Source organism: Dasypus novemcinctus, chromosome 17 (genome assembly GCF_030445035.2).
Source record: "Dasypus novemcinctus isolate mDasNov1 chromosome 17, mDasNov1.1.hap2, whole genome shotgun sequence".
Classification (NCBI taxonomy): Eukaryota; Metazoa; Chordata; class Mammalia; order Cingulata; family Dasypodidae; genus Dasypus; species Dasypus novemcinctus.
The window spans coordinates 45,907,844-45,920,065 of NC_080689.1; the positions used below are offsets into that span (position 1 = coordinate 45,907,844).

The 12,222-nt window shown below is 34.4% G+C and overlaps 1 pseudogene; it reads left to right on the plus strand.

Annotated features, from left to right (window-relative positions):
* The first annotated feature begins 656 nt into the window (after nucleotides 1-656).
* Nucleotides 657-1,502, plus strand: LOC101425054 (RRP15-like protein pseudogene; annotated as a pseudogene).
* The last annotated feature ends 10,720 nt before the right edge of the window (nucleotides 1,503-12,222 follow it).

The following is a 12,222-nucleotide window of genomic DNA, read 5'->3' on the forward strand; positions in this document are numbered from 1 at the left end:
AATCCATTCAGTTAGGTCTAGCAGTGGGACAACCCCAGACACATTTTATATTTCCCTAGGATTATGGGCCGAGGTGCCTTCTCAGAAAGTGAGATGACCTGCCTACTGATGGTCTAAAAAGAAAGAGGTTAATCTTTTCCTGCCACACCATGTGGCCGCAGTATGGCCAAGAGTAGGCTCTGTATGGGACCTAGAATTACAGTTAAACCTGTGTTAGAGAGAAGGAAAGGACAGACAGAGCTAAGGGCCAGAGACCACATGGTCATGTCTTCTTAAAGGAATGAGGAAATGCACTCTGTTTACTAAAACACTCCCCTGTAGAATAAGGAACCTCCTCATGTGCCATCAATTAAGATTAAAAGGTTTCTGGCTTTCCTAGCTCCCTGTGTATTCCCTTGTAACATTCTAATCCTTCCAGGAAAAGGCTTACAGGGTTTTATCCCTTGCAGGAGGCAACTAATGAGATGCAGTCCCAGTTTGTGTTGGGGGCGGGCTTCCCTATACCCCTTAGCCCTGTTCTTAGCAGCTGCAGAGGCTATTTTCCAGGAAGAACTAAGCTGGGTGTTCCTGCATGAAGTTTCTGCTGTGGACAGACACTGAGAGCTTTGCATCTAGGTGATTTTAAAGTCAAGTCTTGATGCTTTCAGTGAGGGATAATGGCCACTGCCATGCAGGAATCACATGTGAGTATGGGGGTAAAGCGAAAAAATTCTCTAAAGAAGAAAAAGAAGATGAAAATGGTAGCCAGGACCATAGCACTGGAGATGGAAGATGAATACAAAGATACTATGGATGGTGAAGGTTCTGTAGGAAGCTGTGATCAGAAAAGGATCCATTTTCTTCTTCTGATGAAGCAATAGAAGCTGACAATGAGGATGATATTGAACCCTGTGACAAAGAAAATGAGGATGCTGCAGAATCTGATATTGTAACTAATACAGGCTAGGCAGATGCCATGTCTAAGATCCTGAACAAAAAAACTCCTAAAAGTAAACCTGGAAAAGAAAAAGAAAAGTTAAAGCAAGAGAGACTAGACAAAGGAAAAAAAAAAAATCCAACAAAACACAGCTTGATAAGAAGCGGGAGTGGGAAATGATGTGCAGAGTAAAGCCAGATGTTGTCAAAGACAAAGAAACAGAGAGAAACCTCCAGAGAATTGCAACAAGGGGTGTGATGTAATTATTTAATGCTGTTCAGAAGCATCCAAAGAATGTTGAAAAGTTAAGGAAGCTGGAGACTCTATTAGAAAGTGTGCTAAGTTGAAATGAACAGTTTCTAAGAAAGATTTCATCAGTGTTCTTAGAGGAATGGGTGGAAGAACAAATGAGAAAAGTTCTACTGGGAGGAACCCAAAAACCAAACAAGTTGAAATGAAATCAGAAGAAGGCCCAGGGTGGAGTATCCTACAGGAGGATTTCATGATGGGAGCATCTACGAAAGACTGGAAAAGTGATAGGCCATATGACAGCAGACCAGGATCTGGAAGTGACTCTGACATGTGAAATTATATAAGAAGCAAAATCTTCAGCCGTCTTATTTTTCTTGGAAAAATTTTGCATGATCTGAATGATGGGGAATTACAAGGAGATCATTTGTAAGAAAGCCATAAACTTTTTACTTTTACCAACTTTGCTCTTTCCCTTTTCCAAATTTTGTTACACAGTATTTTCAAGGCTTGTAAAAATTTTTAGCATTGTTTCTCAAACCATTTTGCAAAAGTAAATATTTCTACTTGGCTACCAAGATGCAATTGCCAGGATCATTATATGGTTATATATCAGTCATGGATATTGGTGTATTGATACAAAGCATCAAGGTTTCTAAAAGTGGTAATGCCAATTCATAATTAAAGTGAACTAAACGAAGGTAATACTTCTCTGGCTTCCAATTGGTAGACCTATATATTTATAGTTTCTTAGGAGGAGGGTTGTATTTCTTTGTTTTCATAAGCTATTGAGAGAACCTATGCAGTAAAATTTAAAGTTAGAGCATTTCTGATTTGGGTGTTGATTTTATTTTTAGATAATCTGGCAAATATTTTGATTTAAGAAATACTCCAGTTTCTACTTTTATACTATTTCCTTTTATATGCTAAGCATTATAAATGGAAATTTAGATTTATTTTAAATATCAGGTTATTTTTGCATGAGAGAGTTAATGAGATAAAATTTTCATATTTGAGTTATGCAATGAAATGTAATTTCTTAGGAAGTATGTTTGACATGTTTTAGTCTCTCTCTCTCTCTCTTAACTTTCATGAATATATGAGTTGACTTAAATTATCTTTATGGATTGACTGGTGAAATGGTGGGGTTAGACAGCAGGTAGTCTGTGTCAAAGTATTGTATCTGATTTAAAACTTGATTCCATATCTTAAATATCTGAAGTTGTCCTAAATGGGTGAATTTAGCCTAGACTTGTGCTATTGTGGTTGTAATTATAAACTGAGTTACCCTTTGTTTATGGTTATTTAAAGTCTAGCCTCACCCCTTGCCTTTGCTTATGGTTATTTCAGGACAACTTCTGCCCCCTTTAGCTCAGGGGAAAGCAAACTTAAGACACCCCTCTCTCTTTTCCTTCTCCTGGTGCTAATAACTCTGTTTTCTTTCATGACTCCAAGTGTGGACTAAATTGCTGCCTGGTGGAATTCTTGACCCTTGAGCTAGAACGTCCTCTCTTCCAGTCCAATAACCGCTGGAGTGCTGTTATCTCTGAGGTCTGGAGAGTGAGGGAGTCTTCCCACCTCAAACTGTTGAGGTTCCTAAAGCAGCAATTCATTAGAGAAGCCAGTTTCCCTGGGGCTTCAATGACCTAATTGGGTATATACTGGAATTAGTGTTTTTTATCCAAGGTCTGCCAAAGTCAAAATGGGAAATAAGCAAAGTTCTGAATTAAAGGAAAACTGTATTTTATAGCATCGGGGACAATTTGGTTATAAGACAATACTTCAAAGGAATCAAATTCTTGTGCAAAACTGCATGGTCAATGTGCCAGCTGGGCCCTGAAACTCAGTGGAGTTGCAACACCTACTCACTGATTCATTGGACTTACCCGGGTGGTGAGAAGGAGGTGAGGATGGTCAACCACCTACCAAGGAACCGAGAGAGTCTACAACTGCAAGCAGGAGAATACCATCCATCAGCCACATGGGATCTAAGCCCCCTCTCAATTAAGAGGTAGAGTGGGCATCACCATCCCAGATTCCTCAGGATTGGAAAATAAAATATGGACTAGAGTGGATTTACTGGTATTCTAATATAGAATTATTGTAACTCTAGCAATGGAAGAAATTATATCATTGATGTGGAGATAGTGGCCACTGGAGTTGCTGAAGGCAGAGAGAGGGAAAAAGAGGTGTAATATGTGGGCATTTCTGGGACTTGGAGTTGTCCTGAATGATATTGCAGGGACATATGCAGGATATTATATATCCTGCCATAATCCACTGAATGGATTGAGAGAGAGTGTAAACTATAATATAAGCTATAATCCAGGTTGTGTAGCAGTGCTCCAAAATGTACTCATCAAATGCCATGAATATATCATACTAATGAAAGAAGTTGTTGATGTGGGAGGAGTGGAAGTGTGGGGAGTGGGGCATATGGGGAATCTCCTGTATATTTTTAATGTGATATTTTGTGTGATCTATGTATCTTTTAAAAATAAATAAAAATATGTTAAAACAAAAACTGCATGGTCACAGTGCAAAAAAAAGTTAATTAGAAATTAACTTTTAAAGAAATGTTAAATTAACATTTAACATCTAAAGAAATCCTTTAAATGTTATTTTACAGCAGTTGCACCTACTTTGTAAAAGAATGCAAATTATAAGTAACATCAGTGAGTTTTGTGTTTGTGTCAAACTCTCTATTCATGTCTGCGTATTTCCTCAGTGTATACTTTCATACATGGGGATGGTAATATCAAATTAACAAATGAAATTCTTAAAAGAGCTCTATTCAAACTGTTCAAAATTAGATATGTGGTTATATATGTGAATGAATATTCCTAGAGCCCAAATTAGGCTAAGCAGGATGGGAAAGGTCATACAGAAATCTGAATATAGAAACTGCTGGGAAAAGGAAAAGGATTTTCTTAAGCTCTTTGACCGAACAAGCCCCCAAGCCCTTCTCTTTTCAAGAGCTCTGGGGGAGGGATTAGATGTCGCAGATTAAAACTCTAACTTCTAGGCTGAGGAGTTAAGAGTCCGTTTGCCCTGTAATGCCCAAATTTAAACCTTTTATCAGCCTTAAAATAAGGATAGTTAATAACCCAATTGTCGAATTTCAGTAAGTAAAGGAAAATCCTTGATAGCTATGGAAAGATCTTTTCTAAATTATGCTTTAAACAAATTAAGCAACTACAATATATTCCATAACATAGCAGTCGGTATGCTTTTAAGATTATTCATAGTTTTATAATTTTATTAAAGAAAAGAGGTTTTAGCCTCCTGTAGAGGAAGGAAAAATAACTTTTCTTGCATAAACTATAATGCTTTCAATTTTATTTAGCTTGAGTGTGATCTCCCTAGGTTTCTTGGATACCTATTAAATAAATTAACATTATATATACTAAATCTTTAACATGATGAATGTTAAGTTCATGTTTAATGAAATTAAGTTAAAGAAGGAAATGTAGACCTTTCCTCTCTTAAATGGATAAAGTAAATTTCATTGGTTTCTAATTGTAATGTAATAAGCTTATTTTAAGGTAAAGTAATCAGTCTATGGTTAATTATAAGGAATTTGTAAAAGTACCTTCTAAACTGAAGCACTTGAATAGCTAATTCTAAGAAGACATTATTAATTAGTAACCTAAATTGGTATTAGTAACAAAAAATAACTTCATAACTGGGAAACATGTCAGAGGCCACCTCAATCTGTATATTAAAGTGGTGGTTTGGAAAGATAACCTTGATTCCATTGGGAATCTTAAATTTTCATAAAATAATTGAGAAAGTAGTTTTTCCTGTACTACTAAAGTAGAATATCTGTTAATTAACATCATCATGGTAAAGGTGTAGAAGTACAAAGCAAAGTACTAAAAAGTTAAGTTCATTTGATATGTTATAAACTGCATTGGCAGTGTTTAGAAAGTGCATAAAAATCAAAAGAGATAGAGTTCAGTATTGTCAAACTTTCTCACACATTCAAATCAGGCCCAAATACCTTGCCTGGTGCCTCTCCGTTTGAGTTATTGGCTAGGTTGGTTACTGAGTCCTAAAACAATAAAGGAATCTACTACATCTCTGGCTATGCTCCTGTAGTTGATAGAGAGTACATTGCAGTTTCAGACTCCTGCAGCAATAAGTGATGGCTTTATATGGCCAGATGTACAAAGGACATTGCTTCCAGACTGGCTCTGTTTCACAGTGCTGAAGGCTGCTATGCACCAGGCTGGTAAAAGACTGGAGGCTTACCTTTTCAGCTTCTCTCTAGGATCAATGGTGCTGCATCATGTTGACTGTGTGAAGGACATACCAAGTGGAGCAACAATTACCAGAGTACTGTGAGTAGAACTTAAACAAACACAATTGGCATTATGGCCTGTTTCCACATAGAGATAACATGTATGCAAGTATGGTATTGCAAATCTGGAGCTTAGATTTATTAATTGCAGCTCAAAGAGGAACTTGTGCATTGGTTAGTATTAAGTACTGTACCCATATGTCTGATGAATATGGTATATTTTCTACTCTAGATCATATGCAGAGGGATATTGAATATGTCAAAAGTCCTGATAAACTTAATTCATTTTCTAAGTAGTTAATGAATATGCCTATAAGATAAAGGAATGGGCCTCTTAAGTACTATTTTTATTTTGTTTGCCATATGCCTGGCTTGTTATTGCCTATACTGTCTTTGTGAGTTTATGTCTAGGGCATTGCCTCTCTTCATAACTCTCCTGGCTGTCCTAAGTATCACCATTGTTGTGGGAATTGGGGTTGGCAGTTTATACCCAAACCCAGCAGGTCTACAACAATCTCTCCTTAAAATTAACCAACAGCAAAGAAGAACTCAAGGAAGAATGCTGTTTCCATCAACTTTGGGAGGATGAAGCCTCTGATGGCACCTGGCCTTTCTCACTCTTTGTGGTTCAGTGTGTCATGGCTGGCCCCCTTTTTGGGTCTGCCTACCACCATCTTCTTTATCCTTTTAATAGGACCATGTAACTTCAAAATTCTAATTAAACTTATTTCTTACAGAAACAATGCCTTATTTTTCATGTGGGAATTTCATCCAGTTCCAACCAGGGTGCCGGACCTGTCTTCCCACAACTTCAATAGAATAGCCAGAGAGGTTTATGCCCTAACCAGCAGGAAGTAACTACAGAAAAATGACCATCGCCCCTCAGCACCCCCTTAAGAATAAGAGTGTGAACTCCCTGAGCTGAGAGTTGAGGCAAGTTAGTACAGGGAAATGAGGAGAGGATGAGCCACAACATGGCTGACAGAATACTTGGCCAATAGACAACATAGCCACAAGACCCTGCTGAGACCTTGACCTTGACTTTGAGGTCCCAGTTGGTACTCTTTCTAGGGCTGAGAGGAGGCCCCAGATATTCCATACAGGTCTCATCATTGGCCCCCTCTTATGTTGGGGTAATCAATAACAGCTAGGGCCCCTCCCCTTAGCATTAGCAAGGAGAGGAATAATTAATAGCTTAAAAGGTGATCACACAACCCAAAATCTGGTCTCTCTGCCTAGACAAGTCCATACCATAACTCAGTGCATATTCTGTCCTTCTCTCCCATCACTCAGCAAGTCCTGTTCTTTTCCCCCATTTCCCAATAAATTCTTTTTACTGGCCTAAAAAATAAAAGACATATGGAGGAAGCACAGAATATAACAACAACAACTATATATATATATTTATATATATAAAGGAATATGTTAAAAATCAGAGTATAATGATTTTACAAATGTTAAATATGAGGAGGATATCTTAAAGACATCCAAAGAAAAAAACTTAATGGAAAGAAAAGAGATTGAAATTAGCCTTCTAAAAAGCAATAATGGAAGCAAAAAGACAAAGGAAATGTTCTTCTCAGAAAAAGTTATAACTTTAAATGCACATATTAGAAAAGAAGAAAGGTGAAAATGACCTCTGGTTCCACTTCAAGAACTAGAAAAAGAAGAGCAATTTAAACCTAATGTAAGAGGGAAAAAATGAAATAATAAACTTAAGAATTGAAAACAAGAAGAAAAGAGACAAATAACAGAGAAAGTTTTAAAAATCCCAACTTTTTCTTTGAAAAGATCAATAAAATTGATAAAACCTAGCAAGGTTAATATTGAAAAAAAAAAAACAAAAACAGAGAAAACACAAATTACCAATATTTAATCCAAAAGTGGGATGACATTACAGAGCTTAGAGACCTTAGCAGGACACTAAGGGAAACTTGGAACAATGTTCTGCCAATAAATTAGATGAAGTGGAAAAATTCCTTAAAGATACAACCTATCACAACTGAAACAAGAAAAATAGAAAATCAAAATCTTGTATCAATTAAAGAATTAAATTTGTAATTGAACAACTTCCTAAAAAAATAAAACCCTAAGACCAAATGTTTTTATTTGTGAATTCTACCACACATTTAATGGTGAAATAATGCTAATCCTATAAAAACTTTTTCAGAAATAGAAAATAAGAACTAATTCTCAATTCTTTTTTATGAATGCACTATAACAGTACACCAGAATAGACCAATTTTGTTTGAGAAAATAAAATTACAGACCAATATCTCTCATGAATTCTAGATGAAAAATCTTCAATAAAACATTAGGAAATCAAATCCAACATTATAGTAAAAAGAATAATATATCAAGAAAAGTGTAATTTATTCTAGGAATACTAAAGTCAGTCAACGTAATTAATCGCTTTATCAGATTAACATACAATATCATTTAAAAAGATGCATAAAAATATTTGACAAAAGATAATACTCATTTATAATGAAAACCCTCAGCAATAGAATGATGGCAACTTTCTTTTACTGATAGGGCAATTCAATAGGGAAAGGAAATATTTTCCAAATATCCATATGGAATAATAAACTTGACTTCCATATCACATAATACCAAAAATAAATTCAAGAAGAATCAGAGTCCTAAATGTAAAAGGCAAAACCATAAAGCAACTACAAAAAAATAAGATAATAATATCTGTGCAGCAGGAGTAGAAAAAAAATTTTAGAGAGGTTATAAAAATAAAGGGCTGATAATATATATATTATAAAAACTTAAGTTTTGATTACCAAAAAATACCATTTAGGAGGGAGGGGCAAGATGGCTGCAGAGTAAGGTGCTCCAAGAGTCAGCTCATCCTACAGGGCAATTAATGTAACTTAAGGATATTGCAGTATTGCAATATTCTTACATCAGTGTCAAAGAAGGTTCTATATCAAAACTAAGTTTCATTAATAAGAAAGGTTCTATATCAAAACTAAGTTTCATTAATAAGAGGGTATAGGATATTTTCTTTTGGGCTAAGAAAAACTCAAAGGTTTACTGGAGTGATGACTGCAGAACTCTGTAATGAAAGTGAGAGCCACTGAGCATACTCTTTGGATAGAATGTGCATGGCATTGGACTTTGTAACACAGTGAACCTTGTGGTGGAAGATGAACTGTGATTAGCAGTACAAATATGAGAGTGTTCTCTCATGAACTATAACAAATACACTACACTAATACATGGTGTTAATAATAGGGGGTGTATGGAAAAAATACACGCTATGGACTATTGTTAGTGGTAATAGTCGGATCATATTCTTTCATAATATAAAAAAAATGTTCCACAACAATGTAAGGTTTTGGTGGAGGGGAGATGTACATGAATTCTGCACTTTATGTATGATTATTTTGTAAGCTAACAACTTCTCTAATAAAAAATATATATACCATCCAGAAATGAAACAGGCAAGTCCCAGACAGGAAGAACATATTTGCAGTACATATATCTGGTAAAGGACTTCTTTCAAAATAGTTTTAAACTCCTAATACTCAATAATAAGAATATATAATCCAATAAAAATGAGCAAAAGGCTTAAACACTTTACAAAATATGATATATAGAGTACAAATGTTTAAAAACTGTAAAGGTTGGAGAGAATGTGGAGAAATAAGAATGCTTATTTCTGTAGATGGGAATGTAGAATGGTACATGTGGAGGATTGTTTGGCATTTACTAAGGATGTTGAATATAGACTTGCCATGCGACCTTGCAAAACTGTTACTAGGCATTTATCCAGATGAACTGAGAGAAGAGACATGAATGGACATTACGGTTGCGGAAAGTTGGAAACAACCCAGATGTCCATCAATTGATGAATGGATAAACAAATTGTGTGATGTATACACACGATGGAATATTATACAGCAGTAAGAGGATATGAAATTGTGAAGCATATGACAACATGGATGAATCTGGTGGACATTATGTTGAGGAAAGCAAGCCAGACACCATAAGACAAATACTGTATGATTGTGTTATTATGAACTGAATATATTGTGTAAACTCATAGAGTTAATAATTAGAATATAGGTTACAAGAAAATAAAACAAGGGTAGAGAATGGAAAGCTGAGAGTTAATCTGTGCAGAATTGGTAAAAAACAGTTGTTTACAAATCTTTGAAAATGAATAGAAATGGTTAAAGCACATCATAGTATTTGTAACTAGCAAAGCTATTGTATGGTATGACAGTGGTTGAAAGGGTAAGTCTAATGTCATGCATATTATTAATAATAGAAGGAAAGATAAAAACCATAAAATGGGACTGTATAAGATAGTAAAATCTCATGTAAAATATGAATAGGTAATAATGCATATATACGACTGTTTTTACAAAATATAAATACAAATAAACTTTTATAAAAAGGACATGAAAAAATGCTCAACCTTATTCATTGTCATAAAATCCAAATTAAAAACACACAGAGATGCTGCTTGTTATAATTTCCTAGATGCTGAAACAAATAGCATATAATGGGTTGGCTAAACAATAGGAGTTTATCGACTCATGTTTCTAAGGTTAGAATCCTTGCTTCCTCTCAGGGTCCATGTTTTCTGACTGGCCAGCAATCTTTGTGATTCCTTAGCTTTTACATCACATGACAATGAACATGGAAGAATTTTCTCCTTTTTCCTCCAGGTTCTGTTGATTTCCACCTTCTGGCTGCTCCCTGAGCTTCTCTTTCTGTGTCCAATTTCCTTTGCTTATAAGGACTTCACCCATATTGGATTTTGGTTCACCACATTCAATTTGAGCACACCTTAACAAATAAAATCTTCAAAGGTCCAACTTACAAATGAGTTCACACCCATGGGACCAGAGGTTGGCACCTGAACATGCCTTTTGTGGGAGACATGATTCAATCCTCAATAATGCTATATCCCCAAAAGAATGGTTAATATAACAAAATATTGGTAACATCAAATATTGTATAAGAGGTAGAGCAATCAGAATTCTTACATACTGTTGTTTGGCATGCAAAATGGTATGACCACTTTAGAAAATAGTTTGGCAGTTTCTTAAAAGGATAAAAATATACTTTTTATCCAGCAATTCTATTTCTAGATATATATCCAAAAGAAATGAAAACATACCATGAAAAGGCCTGTGGAAAGAATGTTCATAGTAGCTTTATTTATAATAGCCAATAACAAGAGACGGTGAATAAATAAACAAATGGTATATTTATACAATGGAAAACTACACAGCAATAAGAAAATAATGAACTTCTGATGCATAGATGGATCTTACAATGTTATGGTAAGTGAAAGAAGCTAGACACAAATATATTCATACTTTTTGATCACATTGATATGGAATTCTAGAACAGGGAAATAAACTTATAGTGATATAAGTCAGATTAGTAGTTATTTCAAGAGATATTACTATTTGGGAAGGGGCAAGAGGGAACATTCTGTGATGAGGAAAATGTTCTGTGTTTTGATAAGCATTTAAAAATATATTGAATAGCACACTCAATATCTGAGCTTTTCTGTGAAATTTATACTAATATATTTTTTAAAAGGGTAAACAGAAGTGGAAACATATGTCTAGGGAAGCTGGAAAGGCTCATAATAGAAAAAAGAAGAAAAGGTGATATTTATCAGGTAAAATAAACATCTAATCTGAAATTTAGAAAGAGAAATAATAAATTTAAAGAAAAGAGCCATAAAAAATAAAATAAAAGTCGAAGTTAATGAAAACAAAAACTAACACAAAATAGTGATAATAATATAAGAAAACACTGATATACGTGGTTCTGAGAACTTAACTTGTATTAACTCTTTCAGTGTCTCCACGAATGCTATGAAGTAAGCATAGTATTTTTCTATTTATAGATGAGGAAACTGACTTTAGAGAGGTTTAAAAACTTACCAAAATCAATTAAATGAACCACAGAGAAATAAGAAATCTATCCAAGATCACTTGGACAATGAATAAAGGAGATGGAATTTGAACCCAGGTGATTTGTCTCTAAAATCTCTGATCTTTAATACTATCTATATTAACCTCTTTGCTTTTCTATCTTTAAGGCATAAAAGCACAAAACCTTAAACCATAGGTTACATTTCTAGCATAATATATTCATAAAGAAGTATTAGATAGTTGGAATAGTCCTTATATATTAAGTAAGTAGAATCAAGGGTATAAAATCTTTCTACAAAAATTACAGGGCCAAATATTTTAAAGAATTGTCCTACAAAACTTTCAGTCAAAAGATAATTTATTCTCATACAATGCCTTCCAGAGAACTGAAATGTTTAAATTCATTCTGTAAGACAAGAATAATCAGAATATGCAAGCATAATAAAGACAAAAGAACAATAAAAGAACAAAAATTTACAGGCCAATATCACTTATGAACGTAGATGCAAGTATACTAAACCAAATAGTAGCAAACCAAATTCAGTACAAAAAATACTACATCATCAAGACCAGTTAATTTTATTATAAAATGCAAGAACAGTTTAGAAAAATCTGTCAATTGCTACATTAATACATAATTTAAAGTAGAAATTATTTGATAATCTTATTAGATGCAGAAAATATTGATAAAATTTGGCAACTGTTTTGGGGGGAAAATAACCACTTAGCAAACTAAGAGTCAAAATCAACTTCCTTAATTTGACTAAGGGTAACTCCACACAACATATAGCAAACACCTATAAAATATGAAATATTAAAAGTATCATTTTATAGTTAAATTT